Here is a 19,569-nt window from a genome sequence, read left to right as displayed (position 1 = left end):
TTACTCTTATGGAATACGTTTACTTAGGGAAGAAAAAAAAAAAAAGAAAACAAACCCCAAACTAATCCAGCAATTTCACCGGGTGCGTTGCATTTGATCTTGTACCAATCTGCTGCTAATAGCATTTTAAAATACGAATTTAATCTTAATGCAGATGTAATTCTCTCCTCTTTCCACTTGCTTGATTCGGACTGCCGGAGGAGACCAGCAGCCCTGGGTTGTGCTTCTGCAGGTCTGGAGAGTCTGGGCCGCAGTCTCGGGTAATTGGCAGTGATGGGGAAAAGGACAGAAAGCGGTATGAACACGCTGCAGAGAGAAAAGGAGACCTGTCCCGTGGTGTATCCCAAACTTTGGCAGCCGACAGTGTGTGCGTGTGTTGCGTGGGTGCTTTATTTTTCTCTGGCTGAGGTTGCACCCCGTTCATCGTGCCTCACGGCTGTCATGGTATCCACCGTGGTTCTGCCTTTGGCTTCGGTGGTGGCATCCTGCGGCCACGAGCCTGGCTGAGGGAAACTGCTGGTGGAAGAGTGGCAGAAGCTCAGTGTAGGGTAAACAGTTGCTTTCCCTTCAGAAAACGGGCCGTTTAAAAGCGTGTTATCACCAAACTGGTATTTATTTTAATCTGTGAGTTGGACAAATACATCTCTGCTTTGTTAGGCTGTCAGAGGTCTCTAAGTAAGGCCTGGAGCCCGCTGCCTTCTGCAGTCTGTGCTGGGACTCCCTTCCGAAACTGCCAAGAGTCCAGCTTTGGTGAAACACTTCTGTGTCTTCTGTAGTTAGGAGAGAATCCTGCTGATGAGAATTTGTCTGCTAGCAGGAGATTTGGGGCTCAAGTAAATCTCCAGGCGGCTTTGGAAGGCCTCGAAGGAGGAGACCCCACAGCCTCTCTGGGCAGCCTGTGCCAGGGCTCCTCACCCGCACAGCACAGAGCCCCTGGGGCTCAGGGGGAGCCTCCTGGGGGCCAGGTTGTGCCCAGGCCCCTTGGTCCTGGCACTGGGAACCTCTGACAAGAGCCTGGCTCCATCCTCTCTGCACCCTCCCTTCAGGTTTTTACAGACATGGATGAGATCTTGAGCCTCCTCTTCCCCAGGCTGGGCAGTCCCAGCTCACAGGTTTAGCCCAAGTGAGCTGATCTGCTATAGTTTTCTAATTTGGCCTTCCCAACTTTATTCCAGGTTTATGGATCTCCTTGTAGATCCGCTTTCAAGATTTCATGTGTGGAGTTTGGTGCCTCAAACCCTTTCTGTCCTCTGTGCTATATATAGAGGGAGGGAAGAACAAAGCCGAAGTTGCACAAATAAACATTTCACAGCGTATTCTTACATACCCAAACTCAGATGTGCATCAGATCAGTAGGGAGCAGGACTTGTTCTAATTATGCTGTCCACCAAGAAATAGCTCAGCAAATTTGAATAACCCAGGAAGACAGGAACAAAAGGATGTGACTCATGCAGTTTGTCTTCCAGGGAGGCCAACTGAAAATGTGAAGGAAGAATGTGAAATTTCATGTGTGTTGGTTTTGGCATCTGTTTGGACCTACAGAATAAAAGAAAAAGCAAAATGCCTTCAGATATCTGCTCCTGTCCTCCAAATACTTGCAGCAACTTTGGAAACCAGTATCTTACTGATAAAGAAGTTTTGGTTACGTTACTTTGCTCTTTATTTTTTTAGGAAAGAGCAAGAATTATTGCAGTTTCATGTGATGAATATTTTCAGAATACAGTAATCTGAAATGAAATATGGGATGCACTGAAGGTTTCCCAAAGTATGGAATGCATTTTTCGTATTTTTCAGGGAGTGTGTAATCTTTTTTTTTTTTTTTTTCCAGGATGGGGATATTAAAAAAGCCCTTTTTTTCCACACCAGCAGTTGGTGACATAGTTTACGGAGCATGCAGAATATAAACAGATGAAAGTTATTTTTGATGTGTCATTGTCTCAGCAAGACAGGAATTGGCAGCACTGATGACATGACAAGTACTTGGCTATGTCAGATTTACCACATGGCTGTCAGTCTAGCAATTAAAAAGAACTGGCAGGAGACGGTTGCTGTGGCTAAGCAGAGGAGCTGATTTTCTATTTCGGAGCCTGATTGTGCAAAATTTGACTCATTTTGTGCTTTCGAGACCAGGTGACTCGCTCATGCGAGATGCTCTCCCCAGCAGCGGGTGGGGGTGTATGCTCCTGCAGCCACCTTACCTCGTGTTGGCTGATGAAGGGTTAACGTTGTTGTATGAAAGTTTTTTTTTTTTTATTATTTTGCTGTCACAGTTTAAAGACGAATTGGGAAGATGCTTGTGCACTGCGCAGGAGCCCTTAAAGGGCTCCTTGTGGACTTCCCAGCAAAGGCCTTTTGTTCTGCCTGTGGGCTCTGTTTCACTTCACGTGATCGCGGAGAGGGGATAAATAGCACCAGGACATGTGCAAAGCAAAGGATTTACTTATCTGCACACCCCCCCATCTCCTCTGCCCTCAGCCCGCTGCGGGCCGGGCGGTGTGGGCTGGGGGCAGGAGGACAGCAAAGCCTCCGTCAGAGCCGAGGTGAAGTTCCCCGGGACTTAATGCCTCAGAAAGAGCTGGTCTCCAGCCATCTTTAACATTTTAATGAGCCCAGCTGATGCTTGGGTGAGGGCTTTTCTTTCCTTTCCTGACAGACTGCTGATACGCGTCCAGGAAAACCTCAGCGCTAAACTCGATTTGCGGCCACACCGCTCTCCTCCTCCTTCTCCTCCTCCTCCTCCTCCTCCTCCTCGTCCTCCCCCGCTGGCCCAGCTGTGCTGAGCTGCTCAGAGGATGCCGACAGCCAGGATTTTCCTCCTGGATGGATGCTGCGTGCCACTCCTGGCCGTCAGCGAGCCACCCTGGCAAGCAGCTGCCCACCCCCTGGTGATGCTCACGCTGTCTCGGAGGAGGTGTCGAGGGGGAGCGGAGCATGCTCTTACCACATGGAGCCATCTGCCTGTAATGACCTCTCCAGCCTGATTTTCTTTTTTTTTTTCCCCCCCCTCTCAGCAGACAGGAAAATTTTCAGCCTTGTGCCTGACAGTTTCATGTTACAAATCCTCTCAGCTGGCTTCTAATTTTATGGCCCGCTTTGGTGACCACCTCACACTGGCTGAGGGGAAGGTGGCAAATGGGGGCTGAGGCTCCACGGCTGCCCTGCTGTGTCCATCCCTCCTGTCCTCCTCCTGCTTTTCAGGCTCAGCCTTAGCTCCTGGTTGGCAGATACAGAAAAGAGGTGCCTGGGCCTATTCAAACCCAAACTCCCTCCAGCATTTTGAGCTTCTCTGAACCTAGTTTGCACATACTTCAGTATCATGATGGGTTTTAATTCCCTCAGCTCCATCATGATGTGAAGGGTGGCACTGGAACTTCCTAACTTTTTGAAGACTGGGAACAATAGGCATGTGAAGGAAATTTGAGCTCCTGGCATCATCTTTCCCAGTCTTTTGCTGGCAATCAGCAGAGCTTACAGCATCTTAAACAAGCTGACAAAATACACGTTCTAGGTTATGCATACGATTTTTTAAATCCTTTTTCTAAGAAACATCTTTTCCTTGCTTGAAGGAAAGAATGGGTAGACATCAGCGATGAGCCTTTCCTATGTTGTGTAAGCAGGTATATGTAAACAGATGTTAGGGAAAGCTCCACAGTTTTTGAAGAAAAGAGGCCTCTTTTGGAAGTTTTTATACTTTTTTATGAAGTTTAGTCAAAACTTGTTGTAAATTAAGCTTTCAGAGTTTTCGGTTCTTAGACGAAGCTTTATGTTTTGGGGGGAAGCAGTCTACTGCCCCAGATGTTGTATAAAAATGCCGTCACAAGAGAAAATCCTGTAATTTTTACCTATGTGTAATTTTATATATGGCTTGGAGGTGGTTGTTACAAATATAATATTACACAGGATTATTTTTTGGTGCTCTCTAATTGTTACCAAAACTGCAAGTGTCAGGGGCTCTGTGGTGGGGCTTGAAATAGCTCCTGGTGGTCCTTTTTCTCCCCCCCCCCCCGGTCTCCGGCTATTACCACATCACACAGCACTGCCGAGGTCAGCACATTTTGGCATGTGCGGTCGTCTGTGTCCAGAGGAGGCTCTGGGAGGCGTGAGTATTCAGGGCTGAGCCCGGGGAGGTAAGAGCAAACTGCATTTTCTCAGCCCCCGGCTGGCCCAAGCCGGTGTTTAAGAGGCCTTGGCTTTCATTATGGGTAAATTCTATTAAACATGCTCTTTTCACCGCTCTCCTCGCGTTCTGGGAAGAGCGGATTTGTGCCAGAGAAAATAACTGGTTTTGGAGGGGAGCGGAGGAGGCCAGCTGAAGTAAGGGTGGTTTTTGAGTGTGCTTGGCTTTGAAACCTTTTCGTCTCTCTCTCAAGTTTCTCAGATCATTCCCAGCGAGTGCTGGGCTCGAACTTTCAGATGTGATTTTTCACGTGCCCTCAGTTTTCGGGAGGGCTTCCTGAAACTTGGCTTTTTTAGAGCGCACACGGTGCCTGTCTTCTGAAAACCACTGGCTGTGTCTTGTTCCTGGTGTTTTCTTTTTTTAACATTGAACAGGTAACATTGAATGCAACTGCAGGGCTGATGCTGACAAATGCCATTGCCAGCATGATGTGCTTGCTATGTGTGGAGGCAACGAGGTCTGGGGGAATGCTCGGGGCGAGGGCACCAGTTTATTCTCTCCGTAGCCCCAGCCTTTCTCTTATGCTCTTGCTGGGGATACGACCTGTTCCCCTGTTCTTCTGTATGGGTCTCCTTTTTACCCACCATTCCCCATCGCAGCCTCTCACTGCTTCATTCTGTGCACCTGATAGCTGTGGTCAAGGAGGCTTTGGAGAGGTGCTTTTGGGGTAGGAAGAGGCAGAGGGCTCACAGGTCGCAAGGAGGACCTGATCCAGTGCTCGAGCTAGGTGGCAGGAGGCAGTAGCCATGCCGTTTCTGCAAGCTGCCATGCTTCCAGCGGACACTTCCCAAAAGTGTTTCTTATAATAGCCGTCTGGCCTTCCTTACGGGGGGGGAAAAATCACCCAGTGGCTATTGTAAAAGAAAACACGTTTGTAGCACAGCCGGGTAATTATCTCCTACAGTGTGGTCTTATCTGTCCCCTGTTCTCAAGGGATCCGATGATACCATCTCGGTGGCATTTCCTCAGGAAAGCTGGTGACTACCCGGTCCCCGTCACCACCCTGGCCCTATTGGTGACGCCGGCCCCAGCCGCCAAGAAGGGAACGTGACATGGCGCTGCTTGCCATGGCAACGCGGACAAGATGGCGTCCGCTGCCTCACGGGTCTCGGCCTCGCCCCTGACCTAACGCTCAGGGCTGTCTCCTGTGAGAGGCTGGCTGTGGCCACTGATCGGCCATCAGATGAGGGAAATTTCCGTCAGCTTGAGCCTTTTATCCCTGAAAAGTGGGCTCAAGCCTTGTGTAAGAGACTAAAGTTTCTGACCGCAGCCCTTAGGCATAGGGCATGTGGCACTGATGGGAGGGAACACGAACCTAGTGCTGGAGGGGGGCAGCTGGGCGGGCGCCTGCTCTTTACGGTGGCTGCTCGCCTTGGGCTGGTGTCAGCCGTGTCCCCAAGTCAGTGTCACCCATGGACACCTGCCCAGGCCTCTTCTGAGTGAGGTGTTAGTGCTTGTGGTGGGGTGAAACACCAGCACGGGCTGTGCCCAAGGCAGGCTGACCCGCACATATGGACAGCGGGGTGCTCGCTAGGTATTGGTGCACGGACTTGGGCTTCCAGTCCCCACTGTTTCCATACCTTGCTTTTTAATTACGCTCTCAGATGCTTTCTCACTCTTGCCTTTGGCACCTTTTTTCCCCCGTTCCCTATCACTCATGTAGCGGTTTCCTTGCTTTGCCCCCTTTACCTCCAGTCACCTTTAGTTCCTTAGGACAGGAGCTAACTGCACGCAGCTGGGCTGGAGCTACAACCAGAACAACCTTTTCCTAAACACACCTCTGTTTTAAGGGCGAGGCAATAAACCTCTTTGAAAGGGCATTTTCACCACTCTTTCCTTTCTCTCTGAGGGTACCTTGAAGTTTTTTGTTTTTAAATCTGCTTTTGTTAATTACTGCAGCTGATGAAATCAACCATGGCTTTTGCAAGCGTTGCTGTACATTTAGAGAAGTAACTTTTGGCAAACTAGACCTTGTCGTTTCCTTATGTGTTAAAAAAACGTGACTTGCTCTCCCCATATACAGCACCAACCTTCTTATTTCCCCAGCTTTAACAGAAAGGATGAGGTCGGGCTAGGAGAAGGAGTCCTGTGTTGATCTGGCGAGGGTGAAAGAGCCTGCTTTCACAGAGACATGTTTTCAAAAGGCTTAAGTTACTCTTATATTGTCCTCAGCAGCAAGGATTTGTTTTCATAGCTGAGAGCAGAACAAATGGCTTTCTTTAAATGACAGTATTTTTAGTAAAAATGCGGGGAGTAGAGTAGTAATAAAATTGTCTGCAGCTGAGATAACATTTTATTTTATTTACTTGTCTGGGGTTTTTTTGCGAGTCAATAGCTAGTACAAGGCATTGTCATTGCCTGAGCACAGTGAAGAGGCGAGGTGCTAATTGCTGTTCTCCGAGACAAGGACAACAGCTGGAGAAGCTCCACTTTGTCGTTGAGCTCCTGGTCTTTATTAGCAGCCACTGATCTAATCCGGTTGCTTATCTTAGTGACACGGCTTTGGTCCTTCTGTACCAAGTTATGAGATTGGCCATCCATCCATCTGTCCGTCCATCCTTGAAGTCCATAAACGGAATAACAGAAGCAAAAGTCGTGGAAGCAGGGCTCTGCCTCAGCCCTTCCAATTTACTTTTCAGTTTCTTGGCACTTTACTGAATACCCTATGAAACATGCCTGGAGAAAGGTAGATATTTTTCTTCTCCTCCTGACAGGATTCATTGCAGCTCCAGTCACACAGTGCAGCAGCAGTTAATTGTGAAGCTGTGCTGGAAGTGATGTCCTTGGCAGCAGAAAGTTTTTCTTGTTGAACTCCTTGGCATGGAAGTGGCTTTTAGCAACCCCGTACTCGTGATCCTACTTCCTTAATTTATAAATATTAAATTAGAAGAATTAAATGTCTTCTGATTTCAGCTAATGAAAGTGAAGTAAATCATGGTTATGGATGAACTGCTGTGTAAACTTGCTGCTGTAAAATACCCTGCCAAGTAGGATGCTGTAACAAAGTAAATCCTATAAGCCCAAAGCTTAATTATTGATTTGATTTAGGCATATATACAAGGGCTAAGAAAATACTATAAATTCAGCTTCTAGTGTAAGTTGTAATTCAAGTTGTAAAACAGTTTCTATTATGGGCCTCAGACTGGAGACCGTCAAAATAATTGATTTTTTTTCCCTGTTTTGGCCAAAAGTTTTCATCTGGCTCATTCTTCCAGGAGTTTGCTTTGAGTGTTTGTGCGAAGTGGTTTTGGTTGGGCCTTTGAAATCGGGAAGGTGATGGGAGGAATTGGTTCCCCTCATCTGATTAAATTCTGTCCTTTTATAGTGGGCCAGAGCAAAGGTTTTAAACTGGAGGAGAAACCGACGTTGGAAAGATTTTAACTGTTGAGACGTGGAAATTTTCATGTATTCAGAGCAGGCCTTCAACAGAGGGATTGAGAAACTGCCTCCACCAAAATCTCACAGTGCTTCTGTAAAACCAGGGGTGTAAATAGTATCGCAGATCCCCCAGGCTGTGGCAATATGAATTAAATCCCATGGAGACGTGGCAGAGCTGATAAAGGAGTTCAGGGTTTTGGGCACATAAAATGTCCTTTGAGCCCAAAAAGAGGACGAGCAAACCTGAAGTGAGATTCAAGCTGGATTGTGTCATTCTAAGTTTCTAAGAAGGTTTTTAGTTTTTTTAACACGGGTTTTAATTTTTTAAACACCGTGCCCTCTTTTTGAATACCGTGACTGCGTTTTGCCTTCACTTCAGGTAATTTTTAGCTGGGGTGCACGTGCTCTCCTGAATCTGTTTGGGCTGAGCGGTTTGTGTGTGGGGGTGGTTGAGCACTATCTGATACAATGACGCTTTGGTCGTGATTTGAGGCCTCCGAGTGGTACTGCAGCATAAATAAGAAATAAATTGTCGCTGAGCCGCACTCCCACGCCGAGCCTCTGTAAACCCATTCACTCCCAACGGGGCTGTTGTTCCAGCTGTAATTAGCCTGCTGTGTGAGCATCCCCCAGGAACCAGACCTCGTTGGTGGCCGGCGGAGAAGCTGCAGCCCTGTCTCCACACGCTTTCTTCACAGCTGTAGCCCTCTCAAACCCCATGCTCCCAATGAATGAGATCCCATTGTGTTTGCTCTCACCCCAGCACGTACCATTGGTGATGTAGGAACACCGCCTGGCATTGCTCTAGGTGGCTCGTACCTTGAAAATAACCCGCAGGACATCTGCACTCAGGGGTGCATTTACTCGGGCTTTAGACCATCCATATCAGCTGTGAAGTGCCTCCCATCGGTGCCTCTCCCTAGATGGCTTGATTTAATTTCTGGCTCGCTGCAGCTGTCTATCTGCGGGTCTGGTAGTCTGTCAGTTCCACCCATAAAGCCAGGGCAGGCTCCCATTCACCCTCTTCTCCTTTTCATAGCTTATTTTTTTTTGAGCTTCAGGATCCTCTTTGTTCCTTCACCTAGGAAAGACTGAATTGTGCCAACCTGAAGGTAGGAAGGTAGGTGGTTGTTCTGCTAAAAAAAACCACCACCAACTAACCAAAAACAAACAAAAAAAAAGCCAACACTTCTCTACCTTTTTTTTTTTTTTTTTTTTTTTTTTCCCAATTAGCTTTATTTTTGCGATGAGTTTCCCCCTTGTTTCAGGTGTTGGCATTTGGACATACTCACATCAAACAGATAAGCTGGGGGGCATACAGCAGGTATTCATACTTGCACGTGTAACTTCTGCGTTCTCCTCGTCTCGCTGTGAGCTTGGAAAGGTCCCATCTTCCCTCAAAATGAAGGAAATGCAGGAAAAATGGGCTAAAGCAGGTTACTGGTACCAGAACCAGCTCCGGGAGGGATGCGGGGAGGAGCAGTGCCGGGACTTGGCATGTGCCCGTGCCGTGAGGTCAGGCGTGCTGGCTGGAGCCTTGGTGACCCCGTGCGCTCTGCTGAGTGACTCATCAAATAGATAGCTAAATGCCCCCCAGTCCAAGCTGTTGGTCGTCTTTTTTCCAACAAAGAGAAGAATAACAGAACTGCAGCCCACTGTGCTGCTCCCTACTGTGCTATAGTGCCGGCCTCGCCAAGGGTTTTATTTGAAACTTGGCGTAGGGAGCAGATAATTGGAACATTGCTCTTTTTTTTTTTTTTTTTTTTTTCCTACCGTTCGGGTAAATTCGTGATGCACTTGCGCACTTCCCTTTAACCCATGCTCATTATATGTAATCCTACAGACTGCCTTGCTCAGGGCACGATTATCCTGAACCAGACCCCAGTAATGTCCTAACGAGTCAGGGCCCCACGGTGCACCAAGCAGAGGGTGAGCTGAAGCCCTAACGAAGGCCGTGCCCGACGTCTGCCGCGGGGTGCAGGAGCCGTGCCGCGTGGCCCCGGGCTGCTGCTCCCTTCTGGAACCTTCCGTCTCGGATGCGCAGGCTTTTCAAACGACTTGGCATAGAGTGAGCCATCAGTGGAGGAGTGTGGGAGGAGTTGGCCTGTGTTAAAGGCAGTCTTTTTCTCACCACCTCTGAAACGCGGAGCCTTTTGGAGGAGCTGGCGATGGTTAAATTTGGAAGCGAGAACACCTCAGGCTTGAAAGTACACCAGCAGCACCCGCGCCCGGCGGGGCAAGGTGCAGAGGCGACGGTGCTGAAGCGGTGGAAATTTGTCCTGAAGGACAAAGTGTCTCCGCAAAGAGGGAATTCGGAAAAATTATTTTCTTTTGCCTTGCTTTCAGGCTGATAGATAAAGATCTGCATTTCCTCCGCATCAGCAAATCTCGGATTTACAGTCTCTTGAAGACTTCCAAATGATGTTGTTAATGTTTATTCAACAGATCTTTCTTTAATAAAATATCTACTTGTTTTGGAGGCTGTCTTAACCTGCTCGTTCCCTTTTGCCGTACTGAAGGGCAGGGAAAGCATTAACGATAATTCTTCCTGTAAACCCTTTCTGCCTTTCCAAATTTAACATGGAAATCACTTAATATTTGGAAGCCGAAAGTTACAACGCGTGTACTTCTCGAACAAACCACACCACCTCTTCAGGAGAAGGAGATTATTTTTTCCGTGCGTTGGAGTAAGGCTGCAAAATTCAGAAAGCTGGAGGGATCTCCTCTGCCTTGAAGCAGGACCCAGCAGCCTGTTGGAATAGGCACGCCTCTGGTTTTCAGCCTGCCTGCCAGTGTGCAGCCCTGTTTGTGGCATCGCCCCCCTGTACTCGGCTCTGGTGAGGCCACACCTCGAGTGCTGTGCTCAGCTTTGGGCGCCTCGCTACAAGGAGGACATGGAGGCCCTGGAGTGTGTCCAGAGCAGGGCTACAAAGCTGGGGAAGGGCCTGGAGCACAAGGCCTGTGAGGAGCGGCTGAGGGAGCTGGGGGTGTTTGGTCTGGAGAAGAGGAGGCTCAGGGGAGACCTCATTGCTCTCTGCAGCTACCTGAAAGGAAGGGGTGGGGAGCTGGGGGTCGGCCTCTTCTCACAGGTAACCAGTGACAGGACCAGAGGGAATGGCCTCAGGTTGCCCCAGGGGAGGTTCAGGCTGGCAATGAGGAGCCATTTCTGCTGAGGAAGAGCAGTCAGGCACTGGGACGGGTTGCCCAGGGAGGTGGTGGAGTCACCGTCCCTGGGGGTGTGCAAGGAGAGGTTGGGCCTGGTGCTTGGGGACATGGGTTAGTGGGTGATAGTGGTGGCAGGGGGGTGGATGGACCAGGTGATCTTGGAGGGTGTTTCCAACCCTAATGATTCTGTGGTTCTGTGTCGTAGGAGGGGTGGGAAGTGGTGTCCTGTCACCTCTGCTCCTCTTGGCCAAGTGCGGTCAAGTAGGAGCGTGGCCAAAAGGCGCTCACTTGCACCTAGTGGTGAAGATTCCCCACAGAGCAGCTTGGGGTGTCTTCACTGGGTGGTGGGCTGCCTTACAGCTGCCTCTCACGGGGTTGCAAGTGGTGTGCTGGAGTCACACAGGGTTGCTTTGAGTGCACGAGTGTATTAGTGCCACTTCTGAGGCATGCTGGAGCATCCTGCATGGCCCCCAGCACCTGCCCCGAAAGGACACGCAGGTTTGCAGCAGGCCCTGTGCCGCTTTCTGCCTGCCCCGGGATGTCCCACCCGGCATCAATCACCCATATTTAGACCTTGTGGACTGCTCCGCAGGATGCCGGCAGTCCGGGCTCGGCCGATAGCTGGAGGAAAGGGAAGTCTGACTCTGTTTCCTCGGTTTTCCCTCAGCACCCGTGAGCTCGTTGCCTCGCTGCTGCGGCCTTGGCTGCTCTTGTCCTTATCTTGCGAGGCACCGACTGTGCCTGATGCTTCTGCTGGAAACATCGGGGGCTATTTCCTGGTCTAAAACAGCTGCTCAGTACAGAGGAGCTGCAATACTTGTGGAAGGCTCCAGTCCTGGTAATACTTATCTGTTCCCATCTATCTGTCGTAGCTTTTACCCAGGAATATGTAAGCACTTCTTAAAATAAATTGTAATGAATTACGCCTGACAACACAGCTATGAGCTTGGTTAGTATTTTATAGATAAAAAACAACAGAGGAAATTGATTTAGTTGTTCAAAATTGCTCAGGAAGCCTCTGGCCGGAGTGGAAATGTGTCATCTCCTTTCAGACCTCTCTTCCTCGCATGCGTTCTCCCACCTCACGGCGCTTTGAGGTGACAAACATTTGTTTGTAGTCTTGCGTCTCCTCCATCGTGCCTCAGCGTGCTCAGGATAGCAACTTCCCCGTGAACTTTTCTTCCTTGGCTGGTTCTGGAGCTTTTTTCTGGTCATTTTCAGGGGAAAGCTAGAAAAGCTGAGTTGGGGTTGGGCTGAGGGCATCACGACTGGAGTTCGCCCTGGGAATCAGCTCTCTCCTTGCCCTTGGGAGTGGTGACATCTACACATTGTCTTCCAACCCCAGCCCCATTGCCCATGGGGGGACCTTTCTGATACTTGTGGATTTGCTTGTAAGGAGAGGGTTAGAGGTTCCTGCCTGCTTTAACAGGAAAAAAAGAAGAGGGTTGGCACGTTTTGTCTTTTGGAGCGAAGACGAGGTGCACGTGCACCTCTTTGCCTCCTGGACGCTCAGGCTGCTTCCCCCGAGGAAGCGGAATGTGGTAGCAGAAAGCCAGCGCTTAATTTGTGTAGTAGCAGGCTTTGCAAGACGTGACTTGAAAAGGGGAAAAAGAAACGTTTGCAAACTGAGGAGAGTCAGGGAAGTGGTTGTAAGGGTGGAGGTAGAGGTGCAGAGCGGGTCAGACTCTCTCTGCATGCACGACTTGGAGGAACAACGCTAGAGATGCCGACTTTCGAATGCGCGTGCAAGTTTCTCCACAATTAATTTATATGAGCAGAGGTCCCCTGGCACAGCTGCTAGTTTCAAGAGCAGTTTGGCTGAAAGCCTCGGGTCTGTTACAGAGCTTTGCAAAAAAAACATTAAATAGATACTTGTTTCTTAAGTTTTATTTTTTATTTTTCTTACCGTACCTTTTCCTTTCAGGGGCCTTAACTATCTCTTTTTTGTAGACTTGGGAAGCACCTGGCATGTCCACTGAAGTGGACAAACGATACAGAAACTTGTTTTGTTTTCTCTGTCTTTGAACATCAGGGCATTTTTTTTTTTTAACATATGGAGTTTGAGGTACCTGTATTTGAATGTTGGCCTTGCAGTCATGGCTGAAGCGATGGGATGTTCCAGCAGAGTGCGGTCCTGAAAACGCCTGTGTCTAGCTGTGGTGGAAAGAAGTGCTGCTGACTGTCACAAATGGCATCATTGAATGGACAAGCCTTCCTGAAATCTAGCATTTTTAACCTTTTGTTACTCACACTTGTTTCCTGAGCTGCTCTGATGCAATGGCCTACTCTTGTGTGTTGGCTTTCGAGCAGTCGCAAGGCAGGACTCTTTCCTTCTCTTTTTCTTTGGCTGTTCCTTCCAGCTTTCTGGACTGGATGCCTCTTCTTTATGTCGCAGTATGTCCATGAGATGGATTTATTTGCATCTGGGAGTTTAAAGATCAGAAGGAAGCTCTGGTTTCATTCCTGCTTGGTTTTTGGTTGCTTGACACTATTGCCTGGTCCCGAAGGCAGCAGCCATGTGAGGGTCACATTCGATCCAGTATCAGGTAATCTTGATTGAAGAAAGAAGGGCTTTGCTCATGATCTGTGAGGTGATTCCAACTGGAGGAAATGAAGCCCTGCCACTGCTCGAAGTTAGTAGGTATCCTCATATGAGATCCTGTTTCCTGAGAATGGAGGTGTCATCCCTGGGAGTGCAGAAGATCTGATGAGGAGATGAAAGATAAAGCTGTACTTGCTCCTACACGCCTTATCTCCAGCTCTGTTGCTATTGACCCATCCACCAGTAAAACACTTCTGTTTTTTTTTTTTGTTTTTTTTTTTTTTTTTTCTTCCAGTCTTTATGACCTATGTTTGAGGGCTCTTCCAAAGCCATAGTGCTTCTTGCTTCCCCAGAGAGGCTGTGCCAAGGGGGCACCTGGTGGGACCTCAGTCCTGGTTCCTTGCTGGGGATCACCCGTCCTCTCTGCCAGGCCTCTCCCGTAGCACAGCCTGGAGAAATGCAGCCTGAAGGCCTCCTTTTCAAGTTAATTTCCTTGAAGAAATCAGACTCGAGTTAAGCCTATCATGAACCTTCTAGTTTGTTTTCCTGGAATATCTTGGCACGGACTTGCCTGTGCTTTGAATGATTTCTGTCTTGAGGCAGAGGCAAAACTTGTCCTTAGTAAGTGCGTTCTTAGGGCTAAATGTGTGGTGTGTGTACACATTTGGGGGGGTCACAGGAGTACAGCAAGTGAACTTTTGCCTGCAACGAGCATGAAAACGAAGACTGGGAAGCTGGAATAATCTGCTTTGAATTCACACTAGTAGGTTTTCCTCATCATTTTCAATAACTTCTCTACCTAAAGATGGTTCTTGGACATTTTCATGTAGCAGGCAAACTGGAAGAAGTACGTTACCTGCTTTTAACTGTGTACAAAAGATGGCTTGGAAGATACTGAAGCATTTAGTAAAAGATGAAAATAATAATAAAACCATCAAAATCAATTAAAATTAAGCACTTGCTTTTTTTTTTGCTTTTTTTTTTTTTTTTTTTTTTTTTTTTTTCCCTAAAACAGAGTATTAGCAGTTGCCAGTAATTTGCTTTGGATTGTTTTCTCTGCCCCGGCTGTTTGGTTGAGCACTTGGGAGCCCCTGCTCTGTGCTCCCTGCAGAAACCTGGGTGTTGCAGTTCCTCAGTTTTCATCTTTCTGATGTGCCTTGGATGATTTTACCTCTGATCCTCTCAGCCTTGCTTCTTTCTTGGCTGGGTTTGGGTTTTGTGGCAAAAAACGAGAGCAGGAAGCCCCTGTAGCTTTCCACCTGTGGGAAGTACGAGCTCCTTCCCTTGTTCCTTCAGTACTGGGCATCTTTTATGCTGCTAGCTTTGAATTCTCGTGTTTATTTGAACTCGAGCCCAGTGCAATATCAAATTAAGCTTCTGGGGTTTTCTGGATGGAAATTCATTGGAGGCTTTGGGCCTGGTTTTGTTTGTTTGTTTTCTTTCCAGGCATCTCCGTTTGAGATGCACTGCAGCTGGACGAGGGGTAAGAGGAGCACAAGAGCCCTCTTCTTTTTGCTCAGTTTTCACTAAAGCATCCTCCTGGGCCCTGGGCCAGAGTAAGACCCCTGGGACAGACCCTAGTGTCCGTGGGGACCCGGCTGTCCTCTGTCAGGCTGTGTGTGGCTGCAGGGGGATCTTCCCTTGGGAAGAGCTGGCTGTAGGAGCCTGCTGTAGAAAGAGCCAAGCAGAGGTGAGTGCCTTTCACTCCTCGGGGTCTCCTCAGCCAGCGTCGGTGATCGGGGATGGTGCTCAGGCTTAGAGCATCTAGTCTGAAAAAAAAAGATTAAAAAAAAAGATGCCTGTGATTGATTTTCCCTCCATTCAGTGGTGTGCCTGGTGGCTCTGCCCCATGTGTGGCAGAAGGCCTCACCCGTGCACGTGCCTTCAGCCACGGCCCGCGTCTCCTCTGTGCTTCTCCCAGGGGTCGGCTGGCTGGGGGGACTCGCAGCCGTAAGCACTGGTTGGGAAGGTGGGAAGAGAAGCCCGTGGACGTGTTGCGAATGCTCCTCTGCTGGCAGATGCAAGAGCCGCGCGTTGTGTAATTGAGCAATCAATCCTAGCACGCTGTATTGATGCTTGGAGAGCAGACACATGATTATAATAAGCCGGAAAGCTCGTTCGGTAATTAGACGAGTGGCTGTAAATTTCAAAAGGCGAGCTTTAAAAGCATCGGAAATTTCCGAAATCCCGTTTTACGACGATTTAAAAAAAAATAATGACTTTGTTTTAGCTCTCCTCGGAGTACTGTAATCTGGGACAGGCACAGCTGGCACACGTCGACCCCCTCCCAAACCTCGGCAATCCAGTCCTGCTGGTGCTGCAGCTCTCAGCTCCAGCGCTCGGCTGGATGGAAGGGCTTTGGGTTTCTCTCCCCGGTGTGGGGAGGAGGGAGGAGGAGGAGGAGGGTAGCACGGCAGCTGATTTAATTTTGTTTTCAACACACGGCGCTTAATTGGAAGATTGCTTAATTCTAGGAACTGCTGCTCTGCACCACCGTACCACGTCATGGGTTTAGGTCGTGGCTGTAGCATTTGGGCAGACGACCTGATTGCTGTTTAACGCGGCCGATTTCCAGATTCAAGTGGTGATTTGTGTAAATGGCAGGTAGCTTTTATGGCACCAGTCCTCAGGACTTCCTCTCTCAGGAGGTGTGCATACACCCTAGGAAAGTGCAGTGGATGGCTCCTATTTTTTTTTTTTTGGTGTTTTCTCAGTTGTTCCTGGTCCGGGTCCATCTCCGAGCCCTGGTGGCAGAGGTGGCAGGTTGTTTTGCAAAGATCCATGCAGCAGGAGGCAGCGTGCTGGCCCCAGCTGTGCTGTGAGCCAGATACAGCACGGTATGTCCCTCGCCCTCAGCCCTATCTGCTCGTGGAGACATCAGGGTATGGGCAGATCCGTAAGATCTTTCACAATTACCTCTGTGGAAAACACCCATCCGAGTACGGAAACTTTGGGTGTGGAGGGCACTCCTGAGATGGGGCTGGAACAATTTTATCACTTCGCTGGGGCTGGGACTCGAGGCTGAGATGTTGACAGGCTCCCGTTGCCCTACCTGTGTTTAGGGGGGATGAGCTGATGGGGCAGCCTGCTGTGGCCCTCAGGAGGTCTGGCCCATTTGCCTGTTTCCTTAAGGTTTTGCTTCTGAGGTGGGGCCGCATCCCTGCTGCCTCTCTGCCCCGCTGTGAGCATCGATGCCAAGAATTCAGCCTCTGCTGTTCGCTCCTCTTCTGCAGTCCGGGGCAGTGCCGTGTTGTCTTCTTCGTTGCAGCTCACCGAACGGTTTGAGACCAAAATCTTGGCCTTCCTGACTAGCAATTTTTACATTACGCCTAATGACAGCTCTGCTCTGGATTAGTGACTTGTGGTCTGCAGGAACAGATGGTTTTGGGGCGTGAGACAAATACTACTTTTGTGCCGTGTCATGAGGAAAGATTTTTTTTTTTATTTTTTTCCCAAGTGCAGTTGTTCTTGGAAATGCTAAAAAGTCTGCAGTGGGTGTCCTACCTACAGTTACAGCAGGCAGCTGTATTTGGGACTAAAATCTGACATCCTTTTACCCTGAAAAAACTTTGCTTAATCTGGATTATATTTGTGCCACGAGCGCACTGTGGGGTGCTCGGGGACCGGTTGCAGCGGCGGGAGCTCAGTGTGCCTGCTCCACGCGTCCTCCTTAGGAATTTCGTCTCCTTTTTGTTTGCCAGAGCTCGGTCTGCGAAGGCCCGTGCCGTGTTATTTCAGAGCAGCGAGCGTGTTTTGACTGGTTTTTGCGAGGCCCTCGGTGTGTTCTGGAGCACTCGGTAAAAAGTAATCGTGGGAGAACGTGCAGGCTGCATTTACCTGATGAACACGGCTCTCATCCCCGGATTAACCTGTCCGCTGGATGCGTGGCCCCTCCAAATTATACACGTGGTGGCCACAGGCTTTGGGAGCGCGGCTTAAATACTGCTCAGGTGGCAACCGAGAGGAAGTGGGCTTCCTCTCGGCCCTTCTTTCCACTCTCCCTCCTTCCCTAGATAAATAAATACCAGGCTCGGAGACTTTCTGAGGTTGGCGCTTCATTGTTGGCGAGTCTGGTAAAGAAGGGGTTGTTCGTACAGGCTGGGGTTTCTGAGTCAGGCTCTAAGTGCTGACAAAGCAGAAAGAGCTCGAGGTCTGAAAATACTGCGTGAGGATTTGAAAATAGTTCATGTGGACACAAAGCTGTTTACAGATTGCTCTGGCCACCCGCCAGTTTCTCAAGGACAAGGTGTTTTTTTGCTTTAGAATCACAGATGTACTTGGCAGGATATCAGAAGATTTAAAAAAAAAAAAAAAGAAATCTGGAAAGAGCCTTAACGATGCAAGTCCTCGTTTAATTAAAATACATCTAACTTTAGGCTAAATGTGTGTTTTGCATCTTGCAAACAAGTTGGGAAAATATTCCTTAATTTGCTCGTGCATCCAGGGTCACAGTATAAAGCACAGTCCCTGTCTGTGTGGCTCCTACACCGGCTGGTTTGATGCTTTGCAGGAAAGCCTCCTCTTGTAGCGCTTCCCCAGCATGTCTCGTGCCCTGGAAACTGCATTTCAGCTTCAGCATTGGCTGCCTGGTAAAGGATGGCTCCCTCCTCCGTACCGACCAGGAGGTGTGAGTGACAAGAAGTGGCACCGATCGTGTTCGTCATGACTGGGTACAAATGAAGCAGGCACCTGCCCGTGTCTGCCCCGAGTAGGAGAAGCAAAATCCCTCAAACACAGAGCCTAGCGCTTCTTTATTGCGCCTTGTGGACTGGAGGAGTATTGACAGTTGGACTGGAGCTTCATTTTATAGATACATATGTAAAATACATTCAAGAATTTATTAACTTTTCTCCTTAAATGCTGATGTTGTGGGTTTTTGTAAAGGTTATGGATGGCTTTTTGTTTTAGCCATGTTGAAGCAAACCTCATTAAGCAGTCCTGCCTGCTCTGCTCACCTGTACTGTTCCTCCGGGGTGGTAATAAATGAAAATAGTTCTCCTTTCCCTTGCAGGTGTAAATTGCTCCACGTGTCCACGTGTGGGCCTTGGTGGGGTCACTTTGTGTGGAGGCAGCAAGCGGTGTGCCCCTTGTGGTGGGGAGCCACCTCTTCTTGAGGTGGCACCAAGTGCTTGTGAAGGCGAGGTGGCACCCGGGCCTGTGGTGATCTCCTTCAAGGTGACCTTTTGGGGGGTCACCAGAGGCAAATCGATGTTAGGACTCATCTTCTTGGTGGGCTTAAAGCCGAGGCCCTGTGGAGAACGTGTGGTGGTTGTGCTGGGGGCGTTGCCAGAAGACCCCAGTTCATCGGCCTCTCCTGCTGGGTGGTCTGTGGGGAGATGGAAAGCAGGGCGGCCTCCGGGCCCCATTTGTTGAGGAATGCTTCGTGCCACTTGAGGCAGGACACGGGTAGCCCTGGGAGATCCTCCTGAGAGCTGGCAGCCCCTTGTGGTGCTCTTCCTTCCCTCTGCCATCCCGCTGCTCCGCGGGGCGAGGTGGGCATGGGGCAGGGGCCTGGGCCCTGCCGTGATCCTGGGAAAGGCAGATGGTGGCTCCCTGCCACGGTGTTCCCACCATCCATTTTCAGCTTTCCTGGCCTTTTTGCCTATTTAGGCAATGAGCTGTCGGGAGGAGGAAGTGCCTGTGGTAATAATGTACATCTTTTTTTTTTTTTTTTCCCTGTTTTAGCAGGGAACAGCTTTTCCCTGTGTCCCTGGAGGTGCCTGACCCATAATAACCATGTTTTTTCGTACTTCACAGAAATGCGGTGCCGTGCATGAGGAAATTGTCCCGATTATTTCTTCCACAGGCTGCTCGGGAGCCCGTGGGTATCGAAAGGCGGATCGAGAGGGTGTTGTTTGCTGTTCTGCTTTCCAGGCATTTGATGTCAAGAGCTAGACGGAGGGAAAACACAGCACCCTGTCCCGGCTTTTGACTGAAACAGTGGGAGTCTTTAATAGCTTCTGGTCGGGTCGGGTTTAGAAATCAGCTAACAGGAAAAGGGAACATCGGTTTGGGCTTTTTTTATTCACTTCTCGTGCATTTCTGCCAGGCCTTTGTACTGAGGTTGTTTGCTGATTTTTGTTTTACAAGGAGCTTCCATGTCAGATAAACTTTATCCCTTTTTTTTTCCTTTTTTTTTTGGTACAAATTTATCTCCACGGCTGGAGCCTGTAATTATTCAGCTTGCTCAGTAGTTTTATCAGTAGGAACAGCATTATTTTGGCTACAAATGCAATGAGGCAGACTTGCTTTAAGAACATTTGATTTTTCTTTTATTTCCCATTAATTGAGGAGGTTGCTTTTGCTT

The 19,569-nt window shown here is 49.0% G+C and overlaps 1 protein-coding gene across 1 annotated transcript in view; it reads left to right on the top strand.

Annotated features, from left to right (window-relative positions):
- Window positions 1-19,569, top strand: part of MAP4K4 (mitogen-activated protein kinase kinase kinase kinase 4) — a 136,390-nt gene that overhangs the window by 36,852 nt on the left and 79,969 nt on the right.

The sequence above is a fragment of the Aythya ferina genome, assembly GCF_964211825.1.
Source record: "Aythya ferina genome assembly, chromosome: 1".
NCBI classification, from domain to species: domain Eukaryota; kingdom Metazoa; phylum Chordata; class Aves; order Anseriformes; family Anatidae; genus Aythya; species Aythya ferina.
Note: the sequence above shows the minus strand (reverse complement) of the source record. Positions and strands in the feature narration are given on the sequence as shown.